Source organism: Vombatus ursinus, unplaced genomic scaffold (assembly GCF_900497805.2).
Source record: "Vombatus ursinus unplaced genomic scaffold, bare-nosed wombat genome assembly UNPS02014803.1, whole genome shotgun sequence".
Lineage (NCBI taxonomy): Eukaryota > Metazoa > Chordata > Mammalia > Diprotodontia > Vombatidae > Vombatus > Vombatus ursinus.
The window spans coordinates 872,538-887,749 of record NW_020954581.1 but is presented as its reverse complement, the minus strand read 5'-3'; the positions used below and the strand labels follow the sequence as shown (position 1 = coordinate 887,749).

The following is a 15,212-nucleotide window of genomic DNA, read 5'->3' as shown; positions in this document are numbered from 1 at the left end:
ATTGTTGTCTTATTTTAAGAAATTGCCACAGCCACCCCAGCCTTCAGCAGCCACCACTCTGATCAGTCAGCAGCCATCGACATCGAGGCAAGACCCTCCACCGGCAAAAAGGTTACAACTCACTGAAGGCTCAGGTGACGATTAGCATTTTTTTTTTTTTAGCAATAAAGTATTTTTAATTGAGGTATGTACATTGGTTTTTTTCTTAGACATAATGCTATTGCATACTTAATAGACTACAGTATAGTGTAAGCATAATTTTACATGCATTGGGAAACCAAAAAATTTATGTGACTAGCTTTATTGCAATATTCACTTTATTGCGGTCTAGAATCAAACCTGCAGTATCTCCAAAATATGTTTGTATGAAGACATATACAAATATTTCCTAATCAGCTCTACTGGACTATTGAAATAGCCTTCTAATTGGTCTCCCTGTCTCAAGGAAGACTGGGGTAGGGAGGCAATAGAAGGAGAAGGGAGATTAGGAATGATTTTACCTAGAATATGGTACTTTCAGGCTAGGATACTAGATCTAGGGTCAGCAGGAATCCCAGGGGTCATAATGTCCAGCCCCTTGATTTTTACAGACGAGGAAACAGGTCCAAGGAGAGACTTGCCCAAGGTCACACAGGTAGTAAGCACTAGAGGTGGGATATGAATCTACATCTCTTCTGATTTCAGGGACCCTTCTCTTTCCACTACTTCCTACTGGGTCTTTGTTCTGACTGAAAAAAAGGGGGATGTTCAGTGACACCCTAAGCCCATGATGACCTAAGTTTGAGATGATGATTAAAGATGAGCTAGCTGCTTATTGATTCATATGTATAGAGGATGTTAAGCTTAATGATGAATATATACATGGAAAATTGGGAAAGCATTTAAAGTAAACACCCAATTTCCTCTAAGCTTTTTGAGGCTTTGGACTTGAGTCACTGGGATTTGTTTGCTGTATGCCAGGGGGCATTTAATCACTGTTTTTCCCCCTTTCTCCTACAGTTAGCATAAGCATCCCTCTGATAGCTGACTCATAAGAACACTGGCCTTAACTGAGACAAATGACACGGGGGAGGTCAGATTCAGCAATCCTTCCTTTGGCAGGGAAGGTGGGTAGGAGGGGAGAAACCAAGTTGTTCCCAAGTTTGGTCCCTAGATTTTCAAAGTTCAGCAATGAACGTATTGCTTGGGAATAATGAATAAACCCACAGTGGCCTTTGTTTGCAAACCTCCAAAATGTTCAGCAATCCAGTTCTCTTTTACCAGAGAATGAGTAATGATGGACCCAGGGTGGAAAGAGAAGGAAAAGCAGATTTTTTTTCACTGCTCAGCGAAAATGTTTATTGCACTGTTCTGGGATCAATCTGGAGAGCATAGAGACAGAGCACGCCCCAGACAATAAAATGAAAGGGTCACAAATTTAAGGTTTTTTAATCACAGTCTTAGAAGCAGATGGCAGGAAAATTCTGAGACTTACACAAGAAAGGAAAAGACCTGGGAAACTAGGGAAGGGCAATGAATAATGGTAAGGTAACATCAGATATGGCAGCTGAACAAATGAATTAGCCAGACGGTGAAATGCAAGAACCATGGCTTGACCCTCAAGACAAGTTGGGGGTGAGCAACCAGTATTGGATTGTGGGGGTGAGAGACATGGCACCTAGGTAGTGCTAGTGGTTAGAGTTCTGAACTTGGAGTTAGGAAGACCTGAGTTCAAATCCTGCCTTGTATACTTAATAGCTGTGTGACCCTGGGCAAGTCCCTTAACCTGTCTTACCCTCACTTTCTTCATCTGTAAAATGGAGATAATAATAACATCTACCTGCCAAGATCATTGTGAGGATCAGATGAAGTAATATATGTAGAGTACTTTGCAAAGCAAGTAATATAAAATGCTAGCTATTATTGTTACTATTGTTATCTCATTCCTCTACCACCACCCTTGGCCATGGGCTTGTCTCTAATGCAACCACACCTGCTTTTATCCCCCAACATTCCTTCACTCTGGTTCTTCCTCTTATTTTGAAAGCTCCCAATCTCCTCTCTTCCTGGTGGATGCCTCAGAGAAGCTATAACTTAACTCCTACCATTCTTGACTTCTCCTTTTCCCTCACCCTCCATATCCAATCAGTTGCCAAATCCTGTCCTTTCTCTCTCACCTCTCACATCTCTCCCCTTCTCCTTATTCATGCATCTACCTCCCTAGTGAAGGCCCTCATCATCTCCCTCTGGACTCCTATAGTAGCCTTCTAATTGGTCTCCTGGTCTCCAGTTGCTTTCTACTCCAATCTTTCCTTCATTCAAGTGATTTTTTTCTAAAGGGTGGGATTGACCATATTACCTTCCTATTCAATAAATTCCAGGTACTTTCTTTTGACTAGGATCTAGGTGGCACAATGGATAGAGCACTGGGCTTGGAATCAGGAAGAATCATCTTCATGACTTCACATCCAGTCTCAGACACTTACTAGCTATATGACTCGGAACAAGTAAACCCTGTTTGCCTCAGTTCCTCATCTGTAAAATGAGCTGGAGGAGGAAACATTTCTGCCAAGAAAATATAAAATGGGGTCATAGAGAGTTGAACATGACTGAAAAACAACTTAACAACAACCACCACAAATATTATTTTGTCTCCATCTCAGCCTTTTTGAATTTCTATTTTAAGCTTTATAATGTACATGATCATTCATATAGTATATGCATATTATTTCTAAACATACATGTTATATATATACTTATGGGGGTGAATGCTCAAAAATGTGTTACTGATAATGATGTTAGGCCAAAAAGTTTGGAGAACATTGCTCTAGAGATATTAGCAGAAAGAAGTTAAGAACAGCAAAAGAATGCAAAAGTTGCTTCCATCAAACAAGGAAAAAAGCTAGCTCTTGGGAGGCTAAGGTGTTATTAAAATGTAAATAGGTTTGCTCTCCAGCAGAATCATGTTTCTAAGCTGTACACAGAATTCGAGGTGTGCCATTTCCTGAAAGGCCAACGAAGGCAAACATGTGTGGCCTTCTCATTGGACCTTGATGTTATGGTTGTTTTGAGGAAAATTTAACCAGAAGTTACTCCCCAAAATTGGTCCTTGTGGCCAACCAGGCCTATCACTCAAAGTTAATTGCCTACTATTTGTGTTTTCTTGTACACAGGAAATGATGCCTTACTTGAAATAACACAGTATTTTGAAATGAACTAGAGCAAGTGAATTTCTTATCAAAAACAGTTTGTGTCTTATTGTTCCTTTAGGACTTAAATTTTGGGCGGAGAGAGAGAGGGAGCACTGGTAAGTGAAGTGATTCTCACTTAGTGATTTGAACTCCTTAGGGAGTTTCCAACAATAGTCTAAGGAGTTCCTGCTAAATATATATATATACACACACATATATATATACATATATATGTATATATTTGTATATATATATGTGTGTATATATATATATTTGGTGAGGCAATTGGGATTAAGTGACTTGTCACACTAAAAAATGTTTTTAATGACCTTAAACAGTAATTGCCAAATTATGTTACAAATATGTTTTCCCTCTGTAACAAGCACATCTTTTGAAGCATTATAGGTTTGTTTCTTCAGCAATTTGAAACTGTCATGATTATGCACACAATGATTTGGGTGTTCCTGCAGTACTGCTGTTTGTCCTTCATTCTTGAAGAAGACTGTGATACCAGGGAGATGATGCCATGACACACAAGTGAATTGGATTTAAGTGAGGGAGGGCTGTGCAAAGTCACTAGCCTCACTTTCTCCTCCTGAGCCATCTGGGTTCAGTGATGAGATATAGATCAGTATGACTGGAGATGGCCCTGGATGCAGTGGGAGACCTTGGCCTTTTTAAGCTAAGGTCTTTAACAGGTATCAGTTTGACTGAGGCAATGCCCATTTATTGATTAAGACTAGGTAAGAAAGGAAGCAAAAAATGGCCTGGCCTCTTTATCTAGTCACAAAAAAAAAATCAATCTGGGAGGATATTTCTGGCCAAAACAAAAACAATTGCTATACACCAATACCTGACCACTTCTGACTAAGCATAATGTGTTCTTGCAGATTATCCACCTCTTATCAAATTGTTTTCAAACTGCCACAAGGTTATTTGAGTGCTAACCAATTCCCACTAGATGGTCATATAACATGCTCATGACCTCATTTGCATTTTGTACCCTGCACCAGAGTAGCTCCCACTTTCCCTTTTGTTACTCTGTAATCATAGCGCATCAGCTCTGTAATCACGTGATCAAGATGTTACCAGGGTTTACATTCTTGCAGCAAAATGTCAGGCTGTCTGAAAACTGTGATATTCGGTTATGCACATTGCAAGCACCATTTTGAAACTGTCATGGTCCATCACAAATGTTCTGCAGAAAGAAACCTCATATTGCTTCTCATTGTAGTATTAAGTCTGTTTTCTGATCTGTACTTATCATCTACCGATGTTTCTCTTCTTCTAACTAGTAGATTTTCAAGGAAACTTATTAGCAACACTGGTCAGTCATTCGGCAGAAGTTTTGTGAAAGAGTAACTGTTTTGCCAGTGGTAGAAGGTAAGAAAGTTACATCTGAAAAGATTCTTTCTTTACAAAGGTTAGTTTATAGGTAAATATTGTTTAAAAAAAAAAGCAAAAGAAGCAATACATGCAATTGGATATTAAATCCATTTATCAATTAATATAATGCTTGTCATTAACCAGTAGAAAAGTAAATATTTTCTGTCATAACTAGCTATTTTTCTAACTAGGTGGCGCGGTAGATAGAGTGCTGGGCCTGGAGTTAGGAAGACTCCTTTTTGTGAGTTCAAATAAAAAATGCAAAATGAATTTCCATTTCTCAGGAATAGAATTTGTAAAATTCTACCATTTTCTACCACATATTTGTAAGTATTTTCACCTTGTTTTTGTTTTAAATCAAATAATGGAAATAAATTTGATGAAGAACCAGATTTAGAGATGGTGTTTATATGGTGTTAACATCTAACACAAACTTTGTTCAAATAAAAAGTCCAACACTGAAATTAAGTTTATATATGATTATTACCTAGGGTAAGTGACTTGCCCAGGGTAACACACAGAGTAAGAGGCAGAACTGGAACTCAGGTCTTCCTGGACCTAAGATTGGCTCCCTATCTGCTATAACAAGGTTGTTGAGTTTTTTGTTTGTTTTTTAATCATGTCTGATTCTTTGTGACCGCATTTGGTGTTTTCTTGGCAAAGATACTGTAGTGGTTTGCCATTTCCTTCTCCAGTTCATATCACAGATGAGGAAACTGAGGCTAACAGGGTGAGTGACTTGCCCAGTATATCACACAGCTAGTAGGTGTCTGAGGCTGGATTTGAACTCACGAAAAGGAGTCTTCCTAACTCCAGGCCCAGCACTCTATCTACTGTGCCACCTAGTTATTTCTTATACCAAGATATCTTTAGAAATTAGCCTTTAGAAAATTGTGCAGTGCTTTTAATATCTCAAATTTCCCTCTGAAAGAAAGACAGATTTTTAAGGCAGATATTCTTCTGGCGCTGCTGGAAGATGGAAAAGAACAGTCTTTCAGAATTTAAGTGGAGGCTTGCCCAAAGATGCAACGGATAAGTGTGTGGTGGACATGAGCAGACTGTGCAAATAAATTGCTGAAAAACATTTGTACAAAAAATGTCATCAGAGAAATATGTGACCAGAAAGAAAAAAAAATGATGGCCCTGTCACCTAAGAGTGAAGGACAACGTATACAGCTTTGCTGGTAAACGGGCCATATTAAGAGATTTTGGAGAGGGTCACCAGGTTTTTGCCTGGACCCTCTGTGGAGGATTCATGAGAGATGGAAAGATGCACAGGATGGGGAAGCAGGGGTGGGCTGCCATTGGCATAAATGGAGTAAATATCAAGGCCTATGAGATCACTGATCCATGGAAGTATCAAGAAATAGGAGCAGAGTATAATCATTAAAAAATGGAATATATCCAAATGAGCCTCCTTTTTGTGACATCAACAACCCTGCCCTACCCACTCCCAATGCAAAGAAAACCATGTGACTCCTAGCAGAGTTAGGAAGACTTGAATTCAAATCCTGCCTCTGACACAAGTTGGCTGAGTCGCTCATACCTCATTCTGTGTGATTCTTGTCCACAGTCCTCAGTAAGTTCTCCATAGAGAACCAAGGCAACTTGCTGGAAGCCACTGTCTGGGTCTGCATTCAGCCTGTCCATCTATTATTCCTTATTCTTACTATATAACCAGCCCGTGTTCACTTCTGGTTATACTTTTTCTTGTTGAGAAGCATTGTGGGAGAGTGGAAAGGTCACTGCATCAGAAGACCAAGGGTCATATCTCAGCTCGCCTCTTAACTTCCTTCCTGATTGTAGGCAGGTCACTTCTACTCTCTGGTCCTCAGTTTCTCCATCTATTTAAAAAAGGAGGTTGGATTAGAAGATCTCTAACATCTAACTGGGTCCTGTTGTGCTTGCTTTTCCCAGCTAGGTGAACAGTGGATAGAGTGGCTGAGTTTGGAGTCAGGAAGACCTGAGTTCAAATCTGACCTCAGACACTTACTAGCTGTGTGACCCTGGGCAAATCACTTAACCTTGTTTGTCTCAGTTTCCTCATTTGTAAAATGAACTGGAAAAGAAAATGCAAAGTGCTTCAGTATATTTGCTAAGAAAACCCCAAATGAGGTCACAAAGAGTCAGGCACAACTGAAATGAATGAGCAATAAAATTCCCTTGATTAAAGGTAAAGAAAGATATAATTGAAGAGATTTCAGTTAGTAGGAGAAAAAAATGTAAACTCAGTTTTTTTAAAAGACACTATTTCTCCAAATGTTTGTTTGCTGTAATATAGATATTATCAACCTAAAATAATAGAAAATCAAAATGTTTGAGCTGCAGAACCTACTTATGTCTTGACTAAAATAGAGGGGGAAAGGTGGGGATAAGGTGCAGACATTCTCTTTGACAAGAAAATATAAAATCAATTAGAATATAGCTAAGTCACAATTAGAGCCAATAATGAGTCCCATGAAGTGGCCACATTATTCAAATTTTTTTTCATATTTCCACTGGGTTAGAACCCATTATCAACCATATTTTACATGTAATTATTATTTCAAATAAATAATGCAACCACTTCTTACAATTCCTTATTTGCACTAATTGGGACCTAGTAGTAATTACTATAAGCTAGTAGTCTCCAAGCTTTTTTGATTGTGTACTGCCATAATAAAAAAATTGAACATACACCTCCAATATGTGTAAATTTATGTATTTGTAAATTTACACATGTATTACTGTACTAGTAATTATGGACTTTATAAAACTTGCCCCAAAATGGAAATGTAAAAAGATGAGATAAGTAGAAAATGATATTTTTAAAATAACATTTTATTTATTAATGTACGGAAGACTTCTTACTCATACTAAAATGTGATTATTAACAATCATATTTTAAAGAGAGCTTTGTGGTTGAATATACTTCATTATTATTAAAAGCCTTGATTTAACACTCTTTGACATAGCAATCGCAAAGGTCCGATTCCAAGGATAGGTTATTTTGATGCTTTTTAAAATAGTTATTATAATAACTAAGGAAAAAATGCAACCTTAATAGATCCAAATGGAAGAAGCCAGTCATCGGTTATACTTTATTTAAACATGATACTAATTTTTCAGTCAAAACTCAGCTATCGAAGCCTCCTTGTCCCTGATGTCAATCAGCTGTTCTTGCAAATGAATTGGGTGGGGCTGCATTTAAAAAATTTTTTTTTACAAATGCATTCAAAACCCAATGAAACTTCCTTTGGAAGATTTTTAAACAGCTTAGAAAATTCTGTTTCCAATTTTTAAAAAGTATTCAGATGTGAGTTTTTATAGATGACACAATTTATGTTGTTTTTAGCAATTCAAAGAGGGTCCCAGGAGGAGAGTGTAGTCAATAAGGTCAAATACTTCATACAGAAAAAAAAAAGAAAAGATGAGGACTAAGAGAAAGGAAACCCTTCCGATTGGGCTATTAAGGGGTCATTGATAACTTTGAAAAGAGCAGCTTTTATTGAATCCATAATCAAAGGTTATGAAAAGAATAAGAACCTAGGAGACCTGAAGAAGAGTGGTGTCCTCAGAAGAAATAAATGAATTTGGAGAAGAGTCAGGTTGGGGTGGAAGGGAATATTATAATGAAATTTGCTATGCAGATCACAACCCATTCATGTCTGTCCATGGACAAGCTTTTCGTTTTGTCCTAGCCAAAAATAAATAAATAAATAAGAGGAGGGTGTGAGTAGGGTTGGGCTTTTACTCACTTGTCACTGCTCGGGAGCCCAAAACCTGCCAACCAAAGGTGATTGTTACAGCCAAGAGGTGATGGTGGGGGCTGGGGAAAGCAGGTTGTTGGTAGCTGAGGGTAGGGGGATATTCGCAGAGGCGTCTGCACAACTGCTCTGACTATCTACGGCATGGTTTGCCTTGGGGGGCCAGTTCTTGGGGCAGAAAGGAGAAGGTTGGGAGCTTGTAATATGTAATAACCATAAGAGGTCAGCTCTGGGGCAGGGTGGAGAAAGAATTGTGTAAGTGTAATGGAGACAAACCCCATGGTTGACTCTCAATGGGAGGGTGAGCTATAACCCATCTTCCCACTCTCCAGCTCTTGAGATCATGCTCTAGGTGCCTTCGGTTATGGCTCATACCACTGGACATGTGCAGCCCCCATTTTAAAGATCAAAGATCTAAGCAGGGTTATCATTCAGCATAGTCAAGCTAGATTGCACCCCAAATCTTGAGGAGGGAGGTGCAGGATCTAATGGAAATTGGTTATCAGAACATCAAGAAGTTAAAATCCATAAAATAAATATAAATGAAGATTTTGATTCAAAAAGGACCAGCTGGCTGATGTGTTGTAGGGATTTACAGAGCTCTGTATTTCTGAAGAGACTCTATTTACACCTCTGACTTGGGGGTTAGAAGAGAGCAGTGGCTGGGAGCTCACTCCTATGCTTTCCTATCTTCAAGATGGCTATAAAGCCAGAATTGTATCTATCACACACCAGATATTTTCACTCTAGGGGCACAATTCTATTTTGAAATTTTAGTACAAAAATCACTTTCCCTGGTTGCTGATGGGACAGAAGAGGGACAGAGAGAAGAAGTTCACCAGAAGGTAATAGCTTAATGTCTTAAGTAATAGCTTTCCTCTTATCATATGCTTCTCACACAAAAGACAATCATGGATAACAAGCAAACCTATTTATCAAAGAAAGTAGTAAAACAGCAATCAGAAAAGTCATAGAGATTAGTTCAGTCAATAAGAACACGTGAGTCAGGGGTATTCTATGATGTAGGATTAAGACAAAATCTCAATTCAACTGAGGAGGAAACGAGATCACTCTAGTGCACCTATTATGGGCCACACCAGGTGTTAAGTATATAAAGACAAAAATGAAACAGCTGCTACCTGTAAGCAAGTTACTTAGAGTCAACTAGTAAAATACAAATTACAGCCTTCTGCAATCTGATTCAAATCTACTTTTCCACATTTATAACAAACTAATCTTTTCAAGGATGAATTGATTTCAGTCAAACTCAATATATCATCTCCCACCTCCATGCATTTGCTCAGACCTCATACCTGGAATACCCTACCTCTTCCTCTCCACCTCTCAGAATCTTCATCCTCCTGATCAAGTGTCTCCTTATCCACAAAGCTTACCTTTATCCTACCAGTTGTTTGTGTGCTCTGTATCTTCAATAACTTTGTAATACATTTTTGTACATGTTATATCTTTCCAAAATACTGGAAACTCTTTGAAGATAGGGACTGTTTAACTTTGTATCTCCAGCCCCCCAAAACAGAATCTTTTACATAGCAGGAATGTAAATATTTGCAGTCATTTCTAATGATCACATATGATTCTACACCTTGGGATATCTGCCTTTTGATAGTGAAGGATCATTTTTAAAAAAGCCCTACTTTCCCTCCCACCACCCAACTTAATCTACTAGAAAGAACCAAAGGCATGACTCTTGATGGAAAAAAGATGCTTAATTAAGAATTGAGATGGAGAAGTCAGAACATTTCTTTCTATAGTTCTGTAAATGATAACAGATGAGTAATGAAAATTAATATTGGTATAAATTTAACCTAACCCAGGAAGGATGAGGACTTGAATCATAAAAATTCCATGAAACTTATATGCTACCACAAAAGAAGAGCATGCTTTTATCCTAGATGGAAAAGTACAAATATTGGAATAAAAAAATTTTAATTGACGAAAGAAGAGACTTCAACAGCTGATCTTGCCTAAAGGGCAGAGTTTCATTCTACACGAATGCTACCGTATGTGGGTTATTTGGAGTGGGTAACCAAGTATCTGAAGACAAGTAATTAGCTTAACATCCCTGTTCTGCATACTTGTCTCACACACAATTTACAGAACAAACCCACAGAAGGGAAAAAAAAAAGACCATGGAATATTTTTTCCAATACCAGGAGCTTTGAGGTCTACTTTTCCCCCCTCAAAATTGTTTACTCCAGTGATATTAGAATGAGCAGGACTGGGCAATTTCCTCCTTGTTATATAAGGACAGAGAAATAGTATTTCTTACACATCACTCTTCAATTTCCCTTCTCCCCATTTCAGGTAACAGAAAATATTGCATTGCATTCTCATGTATTACTTTAGTGTGGTGAAATATACAGAGGAGTTTGGTTGGTTAGCTGTACCAGCACAAACTACTTTCTTAGCAAGAGTATAATTTAATAATGGAATTAAAATAACTCCTCTTTGAGGCAAAAAACCCTGAGAGAATTAATTTTTTTAACAACAAGAATAGTGGATTTGTCTCATTTCTATAGTTCCTAACAGTTTTCAAAGCATTTTTCTTACAACAACCCTACAAGGATGTAAGTGCAGGTATTATCATATCTATTTTATAGATGAAAAAACTGGTACACAGAGAGCTTAGTGGTTTGCCTTTGATCATGTGGTTAATAAGTAGAAAAGCTTATTTGCGAAGATATTTGAACCCGGATCTTCTGACCCCAAGCCCAGTTTTTCTTCACTACACCAGGCTGTCTCTCAAATTCACCCTCTAATAGTGATAGGGTTAAGCAGTGTTCCTAAAGCCTTTGACGACAGATAGTAAGCTCTGGCAGGTTTTATCAAGATTTGGAGTTGGTCTACTTTCCAAAGACCAGCCTAGCTAAGTGCAGAGAAGCTCATCACCAGTAGCCTGGCCACTCGGTGATCAAGTCTGTAATCATGGCAAACCATGAAGTAAAGAAAAATGAAAAAAAAAACCCTCACATTCCTTTGTGTCTCCCCTCTTTTGCTTTTGCAATGGCAGTAGCAGAGTAGCTGAAAGGGGACAGCAGAGTAGCTGAAAAGGGACCAAAGATTGCTAAGAGTAAGACAGCTTCTGGTCCATCTATAAACATTAATTTAACTCCTGGCAGTCTAAATGGGAGATCCTTTTCCAATGCCTAATAAGTGGATGTACCAATGTTACAGGGTGACATACGGTAAGTGAGGTCAAAGGGGAGTAGATTGATATACTCTCTTCAGGAACAGTGGCAGAATTTATAAGATCACATACACTAATTCTCAGTGATTTCAATGCAAATCTGGGCATAGGAAAGGATAGCAAATATTATATTTATTATATTTACATACATATTATATATACTTATGTGTATCTATGAGTGTATATATATATATAGATGTAGATATATATATCTACATCTACATTTATATCTATCTATATGTCTGTCTGTCTATCCATCCATCTGTCTATCTACCTACCTACCTATCTATGGAAGTATAGCTCAAGAAAGAGACCAAAAGTTAATAAACTATCCCAAAGCCTTATAACTGTATGACTCAAATACTTTTCAAGAATAGGAACCTCAAAGTGAAATCGACTATATCTTATGTAAAATGACTACAGGCTGTGATTTCTTGCTAAGGGGGTGGCAGGAAGGGAGCCATAAGACACCAGCCTTTTTCATCTTGTCCAGGCAGCCTTGTCTTTGTCATGTGCATAGACCACAGACATGTGAAAGGGAAAGTTAAAAAGCAGCTTCATCATTGGAGTACCTTTTCAGTACCTTTTCTGTTTAAGGAAGTTAAGCCTTTGGAATAATTACCTCAGCAAGGTGGATAGGATTGGAATCAAGAACTAAAATGGATTTGAGTTGAACTCAGAGAAGATAGTAAGAGAAATTTAGAAGAATAATTCAAAGAACAGGTGTGGCCATCTGCTACCTTTTGTGAGAGGCCTGGTTGAGGGGAAGACCTCCATCACCACTGGCAGAGAGTTGATTGAGGGAGATTTCAGTCCTCTCCAGGAGAAGAGAACTTTGAACACCTGTGAATGGAGGGCAGAGTTGCAGGTGGGTCTGACAAAAATAATCCAAACAACCCACCCAAAGATAATAAAGAAGATAAAAGAGAAGTCCACAGGGGCTGGCTGAAACAGCTATAGCCCTCCTTGTAGGGGACTGGTTCATTAATCACAATATCTCTAGTGGATATTGGATAGTGTACTAAGTAATAATAACAATGACAATAATTAATAATAATAATAAAAGCTTACATTTATATAGTGCTCTGAGGTTTGCAAATTGCTTTACAAATGTTATCCTCACAACGCTGAGGTAGGTGTTATTATTATTCCCATTTTATAGGTGAGGAAACTGAGGTAGACACAGGTTAAATGACTTGCTGAGAGTCATACAACTAGGAAGTGTCTGAGGCTGGATTCAAACACAAGTTTTTCTTGACTCCAAGTCCAGCATGCTATGTACTGTGCCTGTACGTGAACCCGAGGATGGCTAGAGGGTTGAAGACCAGCTGTAGTAGAGATATGATACCCAATGGGGAGTAACGTAGCTGTATCACCGAATAGGAAGCAGATGAGGGGCCATGCCAAGCAGGGAGTTTCAGAGAGCAATGCCTGGGGCAGAGTAGACCCAACGGAGAATAGCACGATGACATCCACAGAAAATATCAACAGCTCTGCCATATCAGGCACACAAGTTGCCCCCAAACTGTATGCTGGAATCCTGTGTTCCTCGTGGGTGTATACTCCATGTGTCTTCCTTACACAGGTTCACTCTTCTTACTGAGTGTGTGTGTGTGTGTGTGTGTGTGTGCGCGCGCGCGCGCGCGCACGCGCATTTGTATTTGTAGAAGAATGAGCTCAAGGTTTATAGTGGGAGGGAATGTTCTTCTATTGTTTGTATTACTATGATATTTGAACCAAGTGTGTTCACAGGATGGCTAGTAAACATCTTTGGGGGCTCAAGAACTATGGTTCCAAGAAGATTCTGACCTTCAAAGTACCTAGAACTTGGGATAGCTTTCAGGGGGCCCATGAGTGACAGGGGCCTTGGCTACTATACTTAACAAATGGGAAACAATTGGTTACAAATAGAGGCAGCTAGGTAGTGTAATGGTTAGATCACTGGGCCTGGAGTCAAGAAGACCTGAGTTAAAATCTAACCCCACTTCCTAGCTGTGTGATCCTAAGCAAGTCACCTAGACTCTGTGTGCCTCAGTATCCTTGACTGTAAAGTGGGGGTGATAATAATAGCACCTATTTCACAGGGTTGTTATGAGGACCAAATGAGAATTTTTGTAAAGGGCTTAGCACAGTGCCTGGCACATAGTAGGCTCTTGGTAAGCACTTGTTTCCTTTCTTCCTAAAATGATAAGGTATATGACTAATGTGAGAATCAATCCCCCAGCTGTTGTGTGTGTGCAGTCAGAACACCGATTTGTTAGATAGTCAGTGTTAAAAAGCCAACAACCAACTATTTTAAAAGAACAAAGACAAGAAGACATCGCGTTTAATTATAAAAACTCTAACCTGAACTATTGTAACAGGTGAAGAGAAGATGTTCTCTTTGAGGTTGCTAGCCAGTATTCAGCTTAGGTTCGAGGTGCCTGAAAGTTGTTAGCATTTTGCAGTTCTGTGGAGTTACTTAATAGATTCAATCCCATTGTTGGCACATGAGCTATTCCTTTCACAATCACTTCCCTAATAAAGACGTCCTTTATAGAATCCACTGGGTTGGATCTTTTGTTAAAGCAGAATAAGCAAAAATCTCTGGAAACAAATTATCCACTAGGACCCTTCAAGATCCATCTCTTCCATGAGACTTCCCTAAGCATTTTTCTTCCCTGTGCCCTGTTGAAAACAATCTCATGCTCCCTTCCCACCACAGGCATGTATGTATAGCACGTAGGTCGGATGGACTTTAAGTTTCTTTCATCCTCTGTTCTATGCGAAGAAGTATAAGATGCTTGTAGAAGACTGAAAAAATTGGTGACATTTTTTTCACTTCTTTCCAACCCATGTAATTACATTCAGGGATGTTGAAAAATGGGTGAAAGAAAAAAAAACAAAAAATTATACGACTCTAGCTTCACAAGGCAGGAAATGACTAGTCCCTGATGTATACTGATCAATCATTTGCAAACCAGTTGTCTATGTACAGTCAAACCACTGACTTGTTAGACTATTGTAGACAGAAGTAATGCCAACTTCAAAGACAAGAGAAGACATTGTATGAAATTACAACTCCAACCTCACCTGTTCTAACAAACTATTGAAATTGAAAAATGGGGAACAGATTAATGAAAAGTAAAGTTGATTATATCTTAGCAGGCAGGAAAATGATTGATTATTGATGTGAGTCATTTCCAAATCATCTCTTTTCAGTCAGATCTTTAACTCATTAGAGGAAAGGTCAAAATCAGCACCAGATTTGAAAAGAGGACAAAAATGGTTTTAAAAAAAAGCAACTATTGATAGTCCAAAAGTGTGAAATTAATAAAGGAAAAGAAATAGATGTAGGTTATAACTATTTCCATACTCTTGATTTTGTTGCCAAGCAGAAAATTGCAGAAGCAACACCAGTTTAGCAATATAAACACATTTAGAAGAAGTCATGGACAAGAAACAAATGTAATTGAAAATGGTAGCTCAGTGCTTCATAAAAAATAAGCACATAAATTATTGGGGGAAGGACTCTCTTCATGATGGTAACTGCTGAGAAAACTAGGAAGCAGTTGGTCAGAAATTAGGTTTAGATCAACATCTTATACCATATACAAAAATAAGTTCAAGTAGATACATGAAATGGTCTCACCACTAAAAGATTAGAAGAAAATAAAGGCATGTATATTTTTAGATCTATGGCTAATGGATACTTTTTTTTTT

The 15,212-nt window shown here is 38.3% G+C and overlaps 1 long non-coding RNA gene across 8 annotated transcripts in view; it reads right to left on the bottom strand.

Moving 5' to 3' along the window:
- The window catches only part of LOC114051526, a 106,390-nt gene that overhangs the window by 29,303 nt on the left and 61,875 nt on the right, over positions 1 to 15,212 (bottom strand). For all 8 annotated transcript variants that reach the window (XR_003570163.1, XR_003570165.1, XR_003570168.1 and 5 more), the window contains one exon: positions 6,103 to 6,400. This is a non-coding gene — a long non-coding RNA (uncharacterized LOC114051526). The remainder of the gene's footprint in view (positions 1 to 6,102; positions 6,401 to 15,212) is intronic.